Below are 20,142 nucleotides of genomic sequence, written 5' to 3'. Positions count from 1 at the left end.
TTCCTGGTTCAGGAGAAATTTTGGCCTATTATTGGATGAAATAGAGAGCTACTGAAGATTACTGAGTAGAAGAGTTGAATGACAATGGAAAATTTTATTTGTGTAAAGAAATAAAAGAATCATTAAGATCTGAAAGTTGAGTCAGAGTGTGCCTCTGAGATAATATCAATGAAGTATTGCAAACAGTGGTAAAGAAAATATCTAGATAGCACTATTTACTATAGCAAAGATATGGAAGCAACCCAGATGCCCCTCAGTTGATGAGTGGATCCACAAGATGTGGAATTTATACACAATGGAATTCTAGGCTGCTGTCAGAAAGACTGACATTGCCCCATCTGTAAGGATATGGAAAGACTTAGAAAAATCATATTAAGTGAAGTAAGCCAGACTCAAAGGAACATAGGCTCAATGGTTTCCCTCATTTGTCATAATCAGTAGATACCTTGGGCTCTCCTAGCAGAGATTTCCAATAGAGCAAAACCTAGATACACAAGGTCACATAGTATGACACTACATGAAAGGACCTCCAGGATATAGAAACACAAGCCATATAATGAGTGATTGTTGTCTTTAATGTACTATGTTATCTCTCATCTCTTTTGCTGTCCCTCTGCTATCTTATATTGTTACAGTATTTCACCTTGTTATCGGATATAGTGTATATATGCTTATTTAGTTATTTGAAATCGGATAGATAAGGAAGCAGGGAAAACAAGATGAGGGGCAGGGGTGGGGAGAGGGAAATGGGGACCAAGACATGAGAAAGGGTATCAATGTTTGTGAAGTATTGCATCTTCTATCTGGTGAATATAATGTAACCCTTCTATTAATCACAATAAAAATATATGAAAAAATAGCTAGTAAATGAATGTGCTAGCCTTCTAGCTCCATGGCAAAATACCTAAGAAAATCAGCTTAACGGTGGCAACATTTGTTTTGGGATATAGTTTCAGTCTGCTTTGGGGAGAAGCAGAACATCATGGTAGCAGGAATATGTGGAGGAGGAAGCCATTTATTCACGTTAAGTAGGCAGGAGAGAGAGAGAGAAGAGAAAAAGGAGAGAAGTGGAAGAAGGAGAAAGAGAATTGAAGACTGGAGAGCAGAGATAGAAGAGAAATAGGAGAGAGAAGAGAGCAGAACAAACATCATTTACAAGGACACATTTCAGGGATGCATTTAACAACCTTAAGTCCCAGCTCAAATTGGAAAGTTTTTATCCCTTCCCAATAGCTCATCAAATTATGGACACATGAGTAGGTTGATCCTTTGGTGAGAACAAAGTTTTCATGATCCCACCACTTTGTAAAAAGCATATCAGCAGGCAATCGAATCTTTAGCATATAGCTTTGGGGCAACATTTTAGATACCAGCCATAACAAAGAGGAATATATCTTAGGGGACATTAATTTCATTTTTAATCATGAGCTTGATACGCAACCAGAAATGAACAAGAGGAGCAGAGATTAAAAAAAGAATAAATATGGTCAAAATATATGCGTGTTTAGAACTGTTATAATAAAACCTCTTTGTTGTTAAGTCTGGGAGCTTAAGCTAGCATGTAAGATATGTGAAAGAAATCACCAAGTGTCCAAGTGGTAAGAGAGGAAGCAAAGGTTATTAACTTTCCAAGAGGTAAGGGACCAGATGGCATAAGAATATTGTTCATGAATAGAGTGAGTGAAGGCTGGAGTTGATGAGCATTTCAAATGCTGAAGGAATGTATTACTTACGTTTCATAGTTTTTTGCAGCTAGTTGTTCAGGAAGCTGAAGTTTCTCAGGGTTTTTGCTAGGTGGTGCAGTACAATCCTTTCCAGAAGTGATTAATACAGGTAGGGTTCTGTTTGAATACAGAACAGTTTCTGCAAAACAAAGGAAAAGAGCCTTCCTGACAGGTGGTTCCTCAAAAGACTTAACCTAGAGCTCCCCTATGACCCAGCAATTCCACTAGTTGGCATTTACCCTGTTGTCCAGAAACAAGGACATACCACATCCACTATCACAATGACGTTCATTGCAGCACTATTTACCATAGCAAAGATATGGAACCAACCCAGATGCCCCGCAGTTAATGAGTGGATCAACAAGATGTGGTATTTATACACAATGGAATTCTATGCTGCTGTCAGAAAGAACGACATCGCCCCATTTGTAAGGAGATGGAAAGACTTAGAATAAAATCATTTTAAGTGAAGTAAGCCAGACTCAAAGGAACATAGGCTCAATGGTTTCCCTCATTTGTCATAATCAGTAGAAACCTTAGGCTCTCCTAGCAGAGATTTCCAATAGAACAAAACCTAGATACATAAGGCCATATAGTATGATGCTAAATGAAAGGTCCTCCAGGATATAGAAACAACAGCCATATAATGAGTGATTGTTGTCCTTAATGTACTATGTTATCTCTCATCTCTTTTGCTGTCCCTTGGTTACCTCGAATTGTTACAGTATTTTACCTTGTTATCTGATATATTGTATATATGTTTATTTGGTTATTTGAAATTGGATAGGGAAGGGGGGAAAACAAGATGAGGGTCGGGGGAGGGAAATGGGGACCAAGACATGAGAAAGGGTATCAATGTTTATGAAGTAAAGCATCTTCTATCTGGTGAATATAATGTAACCCTTCTATTAAGTACAATAAAAATATATGAAAAATGATTCTGAGCTGGAGAATGGGCTGCTGAAGAATTTCGAGGAAGTCCTCCCAGGAGAAGATAGTCAGTGCGCCATGCCTTGGGAGTAAGACTGAGTTATAAGAACAGAGCATATGCATGACACTCTGGAGACCATGAAAATCACAGGTGGTGTTGTTGAGTTTGAATAAATAGCATGAATTAAAGGTAGAATGATTTCCTGATATGAATGGTTTTCTCATGTGGAGTGGAATGTTACTGTTGTTGAATGAAGGAACAGGAATCAAGACACTTATTTTGTAGTAGTCACATTCTGATTTCCTGGAACTTCAGTTTCTCCTGCTTGGACCTGTGGCAAGTACTCCCTGCATTATACACTGAACACACCACTCACCATGGTTTTTAGGCTTCATGAAGTGAAGGATCTGAACAGTTCTTGAAAAAAATGCGGTATTATTTCAGATGTAGTGTAAAATTTCATGGAAACATTAAAATGTGGTCAAATTGTGAAAAAATGAGTCAGCAGTTAAAATTATGTATCAGAGTAGCTTTTGTGAACTGGCTTTTGTGTACTGTGCACAGAGGCAGTTTCAGACTTTTAATTCCAAACTTGAAAATGGAAAATAACTGTTAAAGAAAATTTTTTTTCTTTCTGCTTCAAACTGAGAGAGAGCAAGTTGTATAACTGTTGCTTTACAGAAGCAGCTGGTAGCATCTGTCAGGACAATTTGCAGCTATTACCCCCTCTTACAGATCTGACAAAATTGAATTGCTGACTAACTAATGTAGTTGCGGGTGAAAGTCACCTTTCAGTCACCCAATGACTGTGAAACAACCCTATTTTAAAAATTCATATTGCTGAGTTGCATTTGGAAAAGTGTTGTCCTCTTATAAATTATATTTTAAGATACATTAAATTTGCTTATGCAATATGTATATTTGTATACATATGTCTACGAAGTATGTATTTATAGAGTAGAAGAAAAATCCATCCTCCTCTCTCCATGATGTGCTCCTTTTAACAATTGAAAGCGGTCATGAGGAAATGGGGGGATGGAGGGGAATTTGGATGAAGGTAAATGGAAAAAACAGAGATATTTTGAAGGTTTTTTTCCCAGTCATTTTGTGTCTTTTGAGTTGGTAATGTGAGGCAAATATTTGTGTTGCTGATACTGTGCTATAGTCTACTCTTGTGATACAGAAGGATAAGACCTAATTTAATGTGGAAAAGAGCATGTACAGAGATAATGAAACAGATCTACATTAAAATGTAATATGTTATGTGTACTATGAACCAAGGAAGGTTTGCAGATCAATTTGCATTAGAGCAGATACTGGTTTTCATTTGAAGTGTATTTGGACATATGAGTATCATGAGTGGTTGCAGGAGTAAGGTGTACTTTTCACCTACATTTGCTGATAGTCACCCTTCAAAATGTATATGATGCCTGATATACTACAGGGGCAGTAAATATATGTATAGAGAGCAGACCAATGGAGGCAGTAAATATTGTATGTTCAGAGAGCAGACTAATGGAGGAAACAAATATATGCAAAGTCTTCAGGATCATCTTGATTTGAATTGCCAAACCCTTCTCCCACTGTGCAGTGTTTTGTTGAAGCCCCATGTGGCCTTTTACTAGAATGAGTAATCAAATCAGAACGCATCCTGGAATATTTAATTGTGGATCACTGTCAGTCCTGTATAGGGAAAAGCAGTGGATCCTGTGTGGAGATGGGAACATAATTTCCAGATAAGGAGAGGAATTTGCAATGACAAGGGTTTTTGAAGGACTGACTCCAAGGACAGAAAGAGGGACAGTGTACAAAGAACCAAACCAGAGATTATGATATAGCATCCAAGAGAAACTTTGAATTTTATTTAAAATCCTTTCCCTAAGAGTGAAAAGAGAATGACTTCATGGGCTCCGTTCCAATGGGACTTCCCATGCTCAAGGCACTGGTATATTTTGAATAGAGGAGGAGGAGGAGGAAAAGTGGTCATTGGGAGGGAACAGATGATGCAGGGACTTTTGACTACAGTAAGAGTTGGTTCTAGGAGCAGAGGTAAACCATAGTAAATGTTTCCTCAGAATTGTGATGTGGCAAGTTGCTGTTCTTCAAAAGAAAAGGAAATGCCTGTGTCTGGCAGTGTGGGGAATGAATGCTAGGGAACAAACGTGCCTGTGGAAGACCTTTGGGAGTGACAGGGAAGAGTTGTTTTGACTAGAATGTTGTTGGGGAAAACAGAAGTAAGTAGGTGGTGCTGCCATTGATTCTGACTGGCTGGGATGGCTGACGTGGGGCACATGTTCAAGGGTCCTGTATTAGCAGTGGTGCATTAGATGGCCCACATGTCCATATCAAAAGAGCACAGGCAGTACTCAAGATGAACACTGGGGATCACATCAGTACATAGGCACTACTTGAAATGGATTCAATTCCTAAGGCCACAGGTCAGAGAAGGGGAAAGTAAAGAACTCCAAACGCTGATCACCGTACCCTAGCGAGAAGAAGATCCTTCTAGAGTAGTAAGTTGGAGACAGTTGAAATGGCTGGTCAGAACTCTTACCTAAGTGGTTGTGGTAGCCTTTCTTGTCTCTACTGTACACTTCAACTTCCTTCTTTCCCTCCTTACTGCAAACTTACCACCTTGTTTTTTTTTATTTTATTTTTTATTGTAATTGGTAAAAGGGTTACATGATATTTGCCAGATAGAAGTTGCATTAATTCACATACATTGATACCCTTTCACATGTCTTGGCACCCATTTCCCTCCCCCCCACACCCCCCACCCGTCTTGGTTTTCCCCCCTTCCCTATTAAATTTCAAATATCCAAATACAAATAAATTCAATATATCAGATAACAAAGTGAGATACTATACCAATGTGAGATAACCAAGGGACAGCAAAGGAGATGAGAGACAACATAGTACATTAAGGACAACAATCATTCATTATATGGCTTTTGTTTCACTATCCTGGAGGTCCTTTCAATTGGCTTCACATTATATGTCCTTATGTATGAAGATTAACGATGGCTTTTTGAACTTGAAAGTCAGTTTATATTCAATCTCACTTGAAGACAAAGCTAAATTATCATTTGCTTATGAATGGCAATGTCACAGCTGTGTGTGTATATATATATATATATATATATATATGTATAACTACATCTATATATTCACTTTCCAATAGCATTCCATTATATTAACTCAGGTTGTCAAAGGATTTCTCCTAGACATCTTTTTTTGCATATAATTTTTAATGTAATTAATAGAAGGGTTACATTACATTTGCCAGATGGGAGGTGCATTACTTCACATACATTGATACCCTTTCTCATGTCTTGGTCCCCATTTCCCTCCTCCACCCCCACTCTCATCTTGTTTTCCCCCCTTTCCTATCCAATTTCAAATAAACAAATATGCAGTTTTTTCTCCTCAAAAATGTTCTGAGAGGATGCTTTAGACAAAAAAATTTAGAAAGGAACACCTTCCTCGGTTAGATATGATGACAATGCAATTAAAATTTTTGCATTTGCAGTATTCTGTCTGGATAAAAGATTCCCCCCCCCAGGAAAATGTGGATGATGTTTTAATTTCCCCATGGCCTTTCAGAATTCTGTTAGCAGTGAAAAAAAGTTTCAAAGTATTATTTCTTACCATAAGTTTGAAAATACCTTTTTATTTCCTCCTGCATATAATGTTTAAGTTCACTTTTCTCCTATTAGCTTCTTTCTCCAGAAAGAATAGTTTCATTTAGTTATCATGAGCTTACCCTTTTGGCATTTTCTTATTGATACACATTAATGTACAAAGCAATGGGTTCTGCTGTGACATTCTGAATGTTCATATCATGTCAACTCCCTTTTAAAAGTAATTGTAATTTTAAAAATTATAGTGAAGGGGATGTACAGACGGGCTACAGTTCGGTAAAAAGTACACTTCTTTTTTGGGTAATGTCACCTCTTCCCTTGCTCTCTCTCAGGCTTTCCCTCCCATTCCCCCACTCACAAGTTGTACACAACTTGTATTCAACAATTTTCAGCATAGTGTCCAGTGAGCCCCACTGCTGCATTTGTTTATCCTTTGTCTCTCCATTTCTGTGCCTCCCTTTAAACTCCCACAGACAGATAAACAGACAGAACAAAATGGAAAGACAAGAGAAACTAAAAAGAAAAAAACCCCTCACTTTCATTTCCTGGAGTTCATGTGGATATATAGTATTTTGGATGATCAGATGCACATAGGCAGTGTGCCTTTCTGTTCTTCTCCTGTCTCCTCCTTTGGTTTCACTATATGTGAATACCTAGAGACCTGTATAATTTCTTATGCCCAAGTATTTTAGATCTAGTTAATTTTTGTGTTTTTTTTTAAAAACTATCTTTAAGTAGGTGTACAAAAAAGGAGTTGCCACTTTATGTATCAACCTCTTTCTTAACTCCCCTTTCCCTTTCTATGTCTTCTCTAATCTCAGATCTTATATGAGAACACAAAATACTACCCTTACAAAATCAAGCCCGTTGTTTATATGCCACACACAAATCTCCATTTCCTCACTACCACTCAGAAGAGAGAAGACCATGGTTACAATAACAATACTTCAAAGACAAACTATACATTTAAGTATGGTAAATAAAAATCAGAAACAATAATAAGAATAGAAAAGTAAGAGATTGGGCATGTGTAGGATACACTAGGAATTAAAATCATCAATGCTTATATTAAAAATGAGGTGGCAGGAAAAGCAAAAAGGGGCGGAAGAAATAGTGTTCTGGATCTGGAATAGAAATGTGAGGAGAGAGGTAAAGTCCCCCTGTGTGCTGGAAGTGGAGGATTGAAGACAGAAGAAAGAGAAGGTAGCGAATAGGCTCTTAACACTGCTGAATAAAGGTGGGTAAATTTCTTCTTCTTCTTTTTCTTCATTTCCTCTTCCTCCTCCTCCTCCTTCTCCTCCACGCTGAAGCCTCTCCTTTTCCTTTTCTTCTTCCTCCCTCCCTTCCTCCTTCTCCTCTTCTTTCTCCTATTTCTTTCTCCTTCATTGCCTTTGTCAGAGACCCAGAAACTTCAGGGGAAATAGGTCATTTACAGAAGGATCTTGGGAGGTCTTCCCAGGGTTATGCCCTGGCCTGAGACCCACAGTTTGATTTACAACTATGTTTGCCTAGCAAGTACACTGATTCTCATTAGGTTCCGTATGTAAGTTGATTTGGGGAAAAAAAGTTAGAGGATGGAGAACATTGGGGGAAATTAGAATTTCCTAAAGGCATCCATTAGTGCTGTGTTGCTGCTAGCACTGAGTGTTTTACAAGCTGACAGTCACCTCAAAAACTTAAAGGAAAGCAGTTTCTATAGCAACAGTGGAACCATTTGAAGTGTGACTAGATAATCTTTTCTTATAACTAAGAAAGCAGAGATATGGAAATTCATTAAAGATATATTTCATATCTTCTACCTAATGCACATTCAGGGCAAGTATACTCTTTGACATGTCAAATATCTTGCTGCCATCTCAGTGCATTAAATACTGATGCACCTTAATGGTTTGATTAGCTTCCCAAGATGAATTTTGGCTGCTAGTAATCATGATTAAGGATATGTATTCTGGACTTGATTGCCTTGGGTTCAAACACTAATACTCCCCATTTTAGTTCATTGCTATATCTGTTCCTGAGTCTTTTATCTTTAGAATGAAAACAAATAAATCTACTCTGAATGTAAGCCTTAAAGAAGTGGAAATATATAAGCAGTGTCTTGTTGGTGAAAATAGCTTACCAAACACTGCCTACTGTAAATAACAAGTCTTTCAGAAATGGACTGGCTTCCTGTTTTCACAGATAAAACTGGAATTCATAGTCCATTTAAATAAATGCAACTACAGTTGGCTCAACTTTCTAACATTTCTATTTGATCCAGGCATCCTCACTGGCATAGTCAGTAATACAAGATGAGCACTGTGTCATTACTTCCTTTTAAGTTACATATTTGCCCAGTAGGCCAGGGGAATGATGTGCTGTCAACCCCTTTTCAGGGTCCACTGGTAGAAGGAACATGGGAAGGCAAAAGGCCCCTTTGGTGGAAGCTTATAATCAGTCTCTCTTGTATTCTCTGCATGACTCCTCATACTCTAGCCTTGGCTTGGTTTCTAGAATAAGAAAGGGTCCTGCTTCAGGATTTCATGAGTACTATTCCTTCACGGGCTCATTTTCTTTTCTTGGTTCTCCCGATAACTGAATGTTTGTAATCACAACAGTTTCAGCCCAGATGTTGTCCCTCTTTCAAAAATTGTTTTGCCAGATCATTTTGTATCAAATCAATCCATTAAAAATTCTTAGTGTATTTACAATTTGTAATGATTGACTTAAATTAACTTGTGGAGCTGCCTGCCTCATGGATTCATGTTTCATGCAAGAAGTGACTGGTTTCTTTCTAGTGAGGGATGTAGGCACTTAGTAAGTGAATGATTGAAAAGAGTGGACAGGCACACAGAAGAGTAAGTCCTCATTTGGACCAAGATTCTACTGAGTTCTTAAAAGAAAAATGGGCAGTGCGAGATAGGTGATGTAGAACTCAAGAGAAGCATAAGGGAACATATAAAGGATTTCTTTTGAACCTGAACACATAACTACCAGGTCAGGCTTCCTATTTCCTGCACACCCTTGAAAACTGCTTCTCCTTGTCTCACTTCTGTTATTGGGTAACTTTTCCTTTCACAGTCCTCCCATTCCAATCTTGTTATCCTCCTACTTATAGAAATGAGGTGCCACCCTGTAGCTCTAAAGCAGAATATTTTGTTAAAACATTCACATCCACAGCCACAGGGGATTGCTTAGATAGCACAATCATGTTTATGTAGCCAGGAGCAAGAAACGATGACTTTCCACTGGAGGAGATCACTTAGCTAAGAGCTATGGGCTTCCATTAACCGTGATAACCACAGTCTAATTTCACTGCGGAATGAGAGCTGTGAGATAATTAGGAAAAGTGCATGCCAGAATGCCAGTGCATATTTCTCCTAAATTAATACAGCCTCATCAAATAGGTTATATTAAAAACAGACACTGTATGAAACAAGATCATTGATTGTCTTAATTAATATGAATCAGCAGGCAGAGTCAGGGCCTACATTAACCTTGGCAGTGGTTGAGAGTCTGGGGAAACTTCACTGAGCAAAACTGACTTGGAAGAAATAAATCTGTGCTCCGAGTCTGGATATTGTGCACTGGAGCATCTGTTCTGATCTCCATGTCCAGTCCAAAGGGTCTCCTTTGTAGGCCAAGGGAGGAGAGCAGACCATACAAAACAAAAGTCTCCATTATGGGTCAAAGTTCACAGGTGAAAATAAACCAATAAAATGACAATGTCTAACATCTTTTGAATAAATAGGATTCCAAAAATTAAATCTTGAGGAGAATGGGCAAAAGATTAGAAGTATTATTGATCAAAATTTCTAAGCAATATATGGGTCATTTCCAAATGCTTCTGATAATTACAGTGGCTATGTATCCCAAGGGAAATTAGTTTCAAAGTCCTTCCTTTCTTTTCCTTATGGGTTTTTTTTGTTATTGACATCTTAAGATATTTTAATTTCTAGGAGGAAGAAATTTTTGTTCTGTTTTGAATGATATTCCAAGAAATTCTTAGTTATTTCAAGCACAGCCATTTTTAGGTTGCCATATTTAGCAAACATATATGAACTGCCCAGTAAAATTTTAATTTTAGATAAACATGCAATATTCAAGACATCCTTGAACTGAAAATTTGGTTCTGAAATTCCAATTTAGTTGAGAGTCCTTTATTTTATCTGAAAAACTATATGTGGCTTTTATATTTCTGAAACCATATTTTCTTTTTCTTTCCTTTGTGGTTCTTAGAGAGGATTTCAAAATGTATTCCAGGGTGACCCTTGAATTCATGATCCTCCCGTCTCACCTTTCAAAACCTTGTTTTACAGGCAAGAACCACTACTGTGTTCACATTGTTTTTAAGAGGAGTATCTACTTCATTTGCAGCGAAGAAGACTAGAATGTGTTAAACAAAGTAAAAAGTTCTATAAAATTGCAGAGCAGTACCTAATATTTAATTTAGTTAATTGGTGGGGATGTAAAATAAGTAAGGTTCACTTTAGACCTATGTCATACATTGGATGTGATGGGCCTGGATTCTGAGGACCAATGTGTCTCATTTCCAGAGCTTGTTCTCTTTCAACTTGTCTTGTTGCTTGCTCTTCAGGCCCAATGTTTAGTACTTGAGTTCTAGTATGGACATTTGCGAAAGTGTTCTGAGATTTCAGGCAAGTCCTCTAATATTTCTATGCTTCATTCTCATAAAGTACAATGTCTTGCTAAATATAAATTGCTCTGAAACATTTGTTGAATTGAATTGGGTACTCATTTGCATATGGATTATAGGGAGGGTTGTGGTATACAGCAGAGGGATTGAGAGTTCAGGTTTTCTGGTCCACTGACTCAACTCTGGGCTTATTTAATTTCTTTACACTCTGTTTTCTCAATGATAAACACGCCATAATAGAATAACTAAGCCACCACATCATTATAGAGGATAGAATACATTTTAAGAACACCTACCATGGAACTAAGCTTTTAACAACTGCTCTTTAAATTTCAAATATAGGAGATTATAAATGAGCAAGACACATTGAAAAGTTTGGGTGCTGAATAAAAAAATACAACGAAAATAGGACTTGCTTTTAATCCTTGCTCCGATGGGGGTAATCAACCCTTTCCAACATTTTTGGGACTCACCAAACTTACATTTCTGAGTTCAGGTTTGTAATCAGAATAAAGGAAAGGTAAGAGCTCTGGATATAATTTTTTCTAGCTTTCCTTAGCTAGATAGTCCCTTTCCTTTGAGTATCTGTGACTACTTTTTATCAAGACTTAGACATCTGAGAATGTGGTAGAGCCAGAAAGAAAAAACAGGGTGCACATACCAACATCTATAAGTAGATGATAGAAGAAAGATGGCCTTCCATTCTGTGATGTCACGATATCACCTTCTTTAGGAGTTAACCTATATTTGGGAGTTTTACTCTGTGAATTAAGAGAATATTTTATGTGGTTTTTAATATAAACTATATCACTCACCAATGTGATTGGTAAAAACTAATCTTCAAAGTCTAAGTAATGGCTCTGAATAGCACTGAATTTTATTTTCTTTTGTCATGATTGAAGTTTCTCTTCCCCAAACTGCCAAGTATTTATTGGAATATAAAGAATAATTTATGAATAGATCTACTGAGCAAAGATTAACCTTTTTCTTTGTTGCAAAACCCTAAGTCCACTGGAGTGAAGCTCTAGGAGAATTAGAATGGAAGAGCTCATCAGCTTCTGTTGCAACTATAAAGAAAATGACACAGCAGCATGAATGATGAAGAACTTAAAAGGAAATGCAATAGTTTTTTTAAAACCCTATTTTAAAATTTTACCTGTGTGATTTCACCAGTGGAGAATAAAATTCTTGGGATGAAAGCTTGCAAAGTGAAATGTTATATGGTTCACGTTTTGTAAGAAGAGACTGCATTTCTGATCTGCTTTTTAAAGATTCAGATAGCATTTTTGAAAAGTTCCTCTTCATTCTGAGGTTGAAGGTGGAGCCCTTGTGCTGTGCCCAAGGGGTGTTCTCTGAGAATTGCATGAACAAGCAATTCTCACAAGGACATAGGACAGTCCAGAAAAGAAATGTTGCTTATATTTTTTAACTTCTAGTTTACCACCTACCACATCTTGTATAAACTGGGTAAAAGGGAACTTTGTGGCCATGGAACAATCAGCCCTTTGAGCCCTGGAAGTTGAAGGTTTTTTTTTTCCCAATGGCCTCTAGTTTTAGTCATTTCTGGAGGATAAGAGGAAATGGTCCCTGCGCATGCATGTTTCTATAGCATGATCCTGATGTGGTCTGTTTCACAATCTGTATAATCAGGGGATTTGAGCCTGTTGCTGTTTACAGTTCCTTTTCCCTAGAACATTCTTTGAATTTAAGGTGAGTTTCTTTGTTTTGGTGCTGGCACTAGGATTTAAACTTAGGGACCTAGCTCTGTTCCTTGTAGTTCTACCCCTTGAGCCACAGCTCCACGTCTGAATTTTGGTGGTTAAAGAGTCTCACAGACTTTCCTGTCCCATGCTAGCTTCCAACCTCCATCTTCAGATCTCAATCTCCTGAGTAGCTAGGATTACAGGTGTAAGCCTCTGGTAAGGTGAATTCCTCTTTGTCTTCTTCTCTCCCTCCCTCCATTCCTTCCCTCTATTCCTCCTTCCCTTCTCCCCCCCTTTATTTCTTCCTTCTTTCTGTTTTCCCTCCAGATCAACTTGCCTTGTGAAGATCTAGGTATGAAAGCAAGGACAGAAAGGTAAAAATGGGAAGGAGATAAAAAAAATTCACAGCAATCAAATCCCTACTGTGTTGCCAGAACTTCACAAATAACATCTCATTGTTTTTCTTACCGGACCCTATGAGGGATCTGATTATTGGCACTGTTTATTTTTAATGTATAGAGACACGGTAGGTCAGTAGTATGATATAATTTGTGCAAAGACAGGCACTGAAGTAGTAGAGTTGGGTTTTGGACATTCGTCAATCCAATTCTAAATTTGTGTTTTTGTTCCATTGCAAATAAGGCTTTGTGTATATTTGCAACAGAAGATGTAGCCAATCATCTCCACCCCCTCTTGGGGTAAACGGAGGATCTAAATTAATAAAACATAGCATGGATTTAAATTATGTGAAGATGTTATTTATCCAACAGTATCCTATTTTGCCAAGAGCATGATAAAGATAATTAACAGACTGTTTTGACAAGTGGCACTGTCATGCTAGGCATTGATTTTCTCAGTATTTCACATACTTGAGAAACATTCAGGAATTACTTTTAATATTACTGGCAAATATCTTTGCTTACTTAGTTTATACAGCATTCCTTTTGATATCATGTCATAATTAGACATATCTTCTCTAATTCGAATCAAAGAAGTATCTGAAATACCTTCTAACATTTTTATGTTTCTGAAAACCTTTATACTTTGTGATATTGTTAACTGTTATTATTTAGTAATAGTCTGTATGCTAGATATAATGTAAACCATTTGGATTCCTTGAAGATGAAAATAAGCAAATTTTATTTTATTTAATGATTACAATTTTGAAAGAAATCACAATTCTTATCTTCTTTCTCCATTTTGTGTTTGTCCAGCTCTTTCTTTTTTGTTGTTTTTCTTGCTACTGTAGGTCAAATTTTTCATCTGTATTGGGGAATAAACTTTTTCTTAGCAGTTTTTTTGGCCGATATAAATCTCATGGTATTTTTGAAGGTTTGTTGCCATGTTAGTTGTATTTTTTTTCCAGGTCACAATGAGGTACTGGTCAGTAAAATAAAGGGTAATTTGTTAGACTGTGTTCTAATAAAGTAAGACTTCTGAGCAAGACACCAGTGGCTGACATATGAAATGCTACCTGCTCACTATGCTGAGACCTGGAGGATCAGTTTGAAGCGAGTCCAAACAGAAAATTCTTCATTTCCAATTAACCAGCAAAATGTTGGACTGGTGGTGTGGCTCAGGTGATGGAGTTCCATCACCAGTACCAGAACAAAAACCCAAACGATGATGATGATGATGATGATGATGATGATGATGATAAAGATAAAGATAAATTATATGGCAGACAGCATCATAATGATTTCTACTCATAAGACATTCTGAGATGAGATACTTAGTATTTATGAAGTTTCAAGCATTTATTCAGTTCAGTGTCGTGATTGTATTGTTCTTGCTGTGTGGGCGGGAGTGAGTAACTTCACTTTTGAATCATAGTGAAACAATGAAGGCTTTAAAGATAGGGCATGTGAATAGTAGGTGCTATTTTGGCTCTGAAAAAAATATACCAGTGAACTCTGCTGCCATTGCAAAGGCACCTGGTGAGAAACACCTGGTGCTTTTCTTTTCTATTATTAAAGAACTTGATGTCAGAAAATAAAATGAAATAAAATGCTGCCAGTGACACATTCTGAAAAGATGGGTATCAAATCTTTGGCTTACGGAATTCATAAGGACTTTGAGATAATAGATTATATTACTTCTGAGTGTTTCCTTCTTACAGTGGTATGTGTGGCTATTTATAATGATTCTGTCATAAAATATTTTATATGGACTCTCTACTATACTTCAGCAACAAATAGTAATTAATACTTTGGCTGATGTCTTTCAAAGTATTTCCCATGTGCATACATAAACATATAAATACTTTTCTAACACAACAACCCTGCTAACCAGATTACTTTTAGGACTTGTGAATATGAATGTTTTGGCGAATATTGCTTTTGCACATGTAAATAGGAAGTGTGAATTTTTTTCATATGGTTATTCTTTTGAAAAAACGTCATGCTAGTAGCCACAGAGCTCTGATAAATAGATACACTGTAATTTATTGAGTCTTGGACTACTCAGCTATTACAAATTGCACTGTGATGAACATATCTGGTTCGTCATTCATCTCTGATACCTCTTGATTCTCCCTCCACAGCACTGTGGGTATGTTCTTGGACTGTCCTGTCCACGTCAGAATATTAGCATCCCTCGCTTCTACCAAAAGATGAGAGGAACCCTGACATCTCCCTGTGCCTCCAGACAACCCAAATTTCCCCCTCCTTCCCATGTTGCTAAGGATCCCCTTGGGAATCCAAAGCTTCTCTCTGGCGGGCCATGGACCCAGAATAAATTCAGTCAAGAAAGGATTCTTACACAGTTTGCTACTGTTTTCTAACTAGCCAATTCTAAGGTACATTAGTCCTCAGTTTCTTTAGCTGTTAACTGGGAAGATGATCTACCACATGGAGTTTTGGGGAAAATTAAACACAAGACATTACAATGCCTCACACCTGGAAAGCACTCAGTTAGTATCGTACCTACCCAAATTGAGAGCATCATTTATGGTCTCAACTTATTTCTGTCCTTTTAGGCTCTCTAAAAGAGGCATGCCAGCAACAAGAGTTGTCTTCAAGTTTTTTGTTTTGAGCTGTGTGGAAGGGATATTTAGGGAGGTAGATATTTATAGTTATGCACGAGACATCATCATAGTCAGTATTTGAGTTATGTGGAACAGTATGTCAGGCAATGTGGGGAAAAATACTGCATTTTATATCTCATACAGTTTATATTTCAATTTTTATATTTGGCAGCATGTTAGTAAAGTGATGTGATGTATATAATTTGTAAATGAAAACACACTGTGCTTTCTTGCCCCAAGTTATTACTTTGCTCATGGGTGTGAGAACAGCATTTATTTTGGAGACCACTTGCTGGGAAGATAGAAATTCTTTTTTTATTTTGGAACAGAGGAAAGGAGTTGTAAATTTCACTGCCGTTCAGAGTGCCTACAATTCATTGTGTGTTATTTCAACATCATATGCATGAAGTTCATCATTCTTGGGGTTTTCAATAACCGCAGAGTTATGATTTAAGTGTTCCCATCCCAGTCTTTCTTTGAAGATTGATTAAAATAGGAAGGAAAATGAAATGTTTCCTATGTTGTGGATTGCCTTTCCTTCTGCTTTGAAAATGGGAAATCAAATATAATATGTTGTCCCTTTTGCAATGTCAACAACAAATATCTCGAGAAATACTGCCCTAGTTAATTAAGTCTTTTCCTGGTCCCTCTGTTCAATCCTCGTTGAAATAAGGTGCCTAAGAGATGTGGAGTTGCTAAACTTCAAACCTGCAACCTAATAACAGGTTTTAGGAGCTGCTGGAGGGAGTGAGCTGTGTATTTGGCAGTGTATACCATGTACATTTTCAGTATGTGTGCATTCATATTTGATTAAGAGAAGCACCACTGGGACATGAACTCAGGACCCTGAGCTCTCACTTGGCTATTTCAACTATTTCATGCTCTACCACTTGAGGCACATCTCCACTTCTGAATTTTTTCTTTTTGCTGAATAATTAGAAATTAACATTTCATGAACTTTTCTGCCTTGTCCCCAGCTTATGCTATTTATTATTTTTATTGATGATGATGATGATTTTAGAAAATACTTGGTTTGAACTTATGGCTTCATATTTGCTGAGCTTGCTTGCACATCTGGTGCTCTAGTATTTGAGCCAAACCTCCAGACCAATATCTATTTTTATTCTGATATAATCAAAGAGAGAAGAGAATCTCTCATCTCTCAGACAAACCCAAAATTTGAAGAAATAAATGAACAATAAGGTAGAAAGTTAATGAAACAGGACTGTTTCATCCATATTAATTGTCCCCGCTCTTTCATGTCCAGTGTAGCTACCCTACCTACTATGTAGAAAATATTTGTGAATAATGTAATTTCTATGCCTGCAAGCAAAACAGTGCACATGCTTTTTCTTTTATTTATTTATTTATTTTTTATTGTAATTAGTAAAAGGGTTACATGATATTTGCCAGATAGAAGGTGCATTAATTCACATACATTGATACCCTTTCACATGTCTTGGTACCCATTACCCTCCCCCCCACACCCCCACGCGTCTTGGTTTTCCCCCCTTCCCTATCAAATTTCAAATAACCAAATACAAAAAAATTCAATATATCAGATAATAAATTGAGATACTATAACAATATGAGATAACCAAGGGACAGCAAAGGAGATGAGAGACAACATAGTACATTAAGGACAACAATCATTCGTTATATGGCTTTTGTTTCAATGTCCTGGAGGTCCTTTCAATTAGCTTCATACTATATGGCCTTATGTATCAAGATTTTGCTCTATTGCAGATCTCTGCTAGTAGAGCCCAAGGTTTCTACTGATTATGACGAATGAGGGAAACCATTGAGCCTAAGTTCCCTTGAGTCTGGCTTACTTCACTTAATAGGATTTTTTCTAAGTCTTTCCATTTCCTAACAAATGAGGCGATGTCATTCTTTCTGACAGCAGCATAGAATTCCATTGTGTACAAATACCACAACTTGTTGATCCACTCATCGACTGAGGGACATCTAGGTTGGTTCCATATCTTTACTATGGTGAATAGTGCTGTAATGAACATTGTTATGCTAGTGGATTTTGTATGATGTATTAATTTGTCCTCCCACAAAAGGGAAATGTCCTATTCCTTTACATAATTTTCAAAATTCCCATTGAGGCAGAGTATCTTTCAAATGTGTCTTCCTTGGCCTGTTTTCCAGATGTATGACTGGGAGTGGTGTTTTTAGATGTGAACTTGAAAGAGCTCTTCCTGTCCTGCTGGTTGCTTCCCTGTTTTGATGCTGTTCTGTTGCCAAAGAAACCAGAATGGTGTCTCTAAGATGTGCCCTTGACTACTGAGTGAGGAAGAGACTGATGGTACCATCCACGTTTCTCAAGACTGAGAAACAACACTGGAAACTTCACTTGAACCACTCATCCACAAAACTCAACAGACTAAATAACAGAACACGGATCAAGCCTGTTGGCTGTTTGGCAGGCAATGTGTGATCAACAATGCCTATTCTTTCGGCTGGATTTTGTTGGATTTATCAGTTACACCTTAACTTACAATGCCATCAGGGACTGAGACTTGATTCCCCAGTACTCAGAACACACAGAGCAAAATTACTTAACACCTTGGCCTGAAGTAACAATATCTATTTCACCGAGGTCGACCAGACATCCAGTTCTGTGGGAAGGTACTGCTGTCCATCACAACTATCCTATATGCTATTTTATTATTTTTTCCTGCAGCTTTCCTCGGTGTGGGGTAGTAAAAAGCTTACAGAGAAAGATGAACCCGAGCGGCACTTTGTAGAGGTATGTAAAGAACAATGCCAATTGTTATGCATATGGATTATTAGATGTACAACACTCAGTAAGCTTTATGCATGTTGTGTTACCTAGAGAGAACATATGTGTTATTAATATGATTTTAAAACACAGTACCTTTTCCCATGAAACTCTGATGCTCTGAGTAGTTTATATTCTCTAAGCATCTTTCCTTTTCCTCTTTCATCAGATTGCACTCTTAAAATTCACTGCATGGTCTCTGTAGGTAAGAGGAAAAGACTTAGCACTGCGATGGCCTTTCTGTTAAGCTCAGACAGTCCACATTTTCTCTGATTCTGGGATACTATTATGTTTTGCAGCCTCCTACATATTTTTCTTCTTTCATAGACAATTTCAAGTTTAATATTATATGTTTAAAAAGTGAGATAATTTTAAGGTCATAAAAATTTTGGAATCCTGCAGGCTTTAAAATACATGAAAAATGATTTAAAAAACCCTCACAGAGCCATTATTTCCATCTTTTCTAAAACTCGCCTACTAGTTAGCTGCATTGTTGTGGAATTACTGTAAGTTGTGCTTTAAAGGGATTAAGATTAACTTGATTAGAAGAAATGCTAGTTACTAAACAATTAAGACAGGAAAAAGGCCTGTATGTTTGTATGTTAGTAGGATATTAATGAAATCCATTTGGTAGAAAACAAGCCATTTTAAATATTAATTTTAATATGAACTATTCTCTGGGCAAATATTTCATAACTCCACACTATATTAATATTAGAATTTTCCTGATGATTTGTGGCATTGAGAAAAATAGGGGTTGTCAAAATGTACTGAAGGTGTCTCAGAAATTTTTCTTGAGGATTCACTGAAATTAAAACAAATTACATGCCTCAGGATAATCTTTGCTGTACCTCTAGTCTGGTCCTGAAATGACTGATTTGCAGTTCTGAAAGAAAGCTCAAAAAGAATCAACTAGATAGAACTGTGATAAGGATAAGCTTTACTGATCAATTAGAAAATAACCTCAGGCACAATCGTTCCCCAAGCTAATGCACTGAAAAGCAGGCTACTAGTATTGTTTTGTGTAAGGTGTGTGTGCATTCATTTTGGAGGTGTTGAATTCACCTCTGGGCCACATGCTTGGTGGCTGGTGCTTTACCACTGAGATATTATTCCAAGCCCTTTCAATGTTGGTTATTTTTGAGGCTGGGACTAGCCTGGGGTGGACAGGTTTGGGCTACATTCCTGTTAGCTGTGCTCCCATGTGTCACTGAGGATGAAGGCAAAAGCCATGTGCGCCCAGCCAGAGATGACGGGTGCTTGCCATCAGGGCCCCTGGCTGATATGGAGTTGGGAGTACTTCTGACTGGAATGGCCTTGAATTGCTCAACCCCCTGATCTCCACTTTCCAAGAAGCTAAAATTATAAAGATGAGCTCTCAAACCTGGCTCAAAAATGAATATTTTTTCATATATTTTATTGTAATTAATAGAAGGGTTACATGATATTTTCCAGATAGATGGTGCATTAATTCCCATTCATTAATACCCTTTCACATGTCTTGGTCCCCATTTCCCTCCCCCCGCCCCCACCCCTCTAAAAGCAAATAGTTTTACTACTGACATTTCATGTTTTTAAAAACATGAGCAACAAGCAGTTGTTATAATCTTGCTTTCATGTTTCAAGTAATTCCTGTTTTATTTTATATATATATATGTATTCTTTACTCATGCATTCTTTTAACAATCATT

The 20,142-nt window shown here is 37.3% G+C and overlaps 1 long non-coding RNA gene across 1 annotated transcript in view; it reads right to left on the bottom strand.

The window, feature by feature from the left end:
- Positions 1 to 18,840, bottom strand: part of LOC150040003 (uncharacterized) — a 49,879-nt gene extending 31,039 nt beyond the window's left edge. Inside the window, exons 1-2 of the long non-coding RNA XR_016534123.1 lie at positions 18,548 to 18,840; positions 1,734 to 1,863 (exon numbers count right to left, since the gene is read on the bottom strand). This is a non-coding gene — a long non-coding RNA (uncharacterized LOC150040003). The remainder of the gene's footprint in view (positions 1 to 1,733; positions 1,864 to 18,547) is intronic.
- Between the last annotated feature and the right edge of the window lie 1,302 nt (positions 18,841 to 20,142).

This window comes from Megascapheus bottae, unplaced genomic scaffold (genome assembly GCF_031878675.1).
Source record: "Megascapheus bottae isolate mThoBot1 unplaced genomic scaffold, mThoBot2.hap1 HAP1_SCAFFOLD_196, whole genome shotgun sequence".
NCBI classification, from domain to species: Eukaryota; Metazoa; Chordata; class Mammalia; order Rodentia; family Geomyidae; genus Megascapheus; species Megascapheus bottae.
The sequence above is the reverse complement of the archived record's forward strand: the minus strand, read 5'-3'. Positions and strand labels throughout refer to the sequence as shown.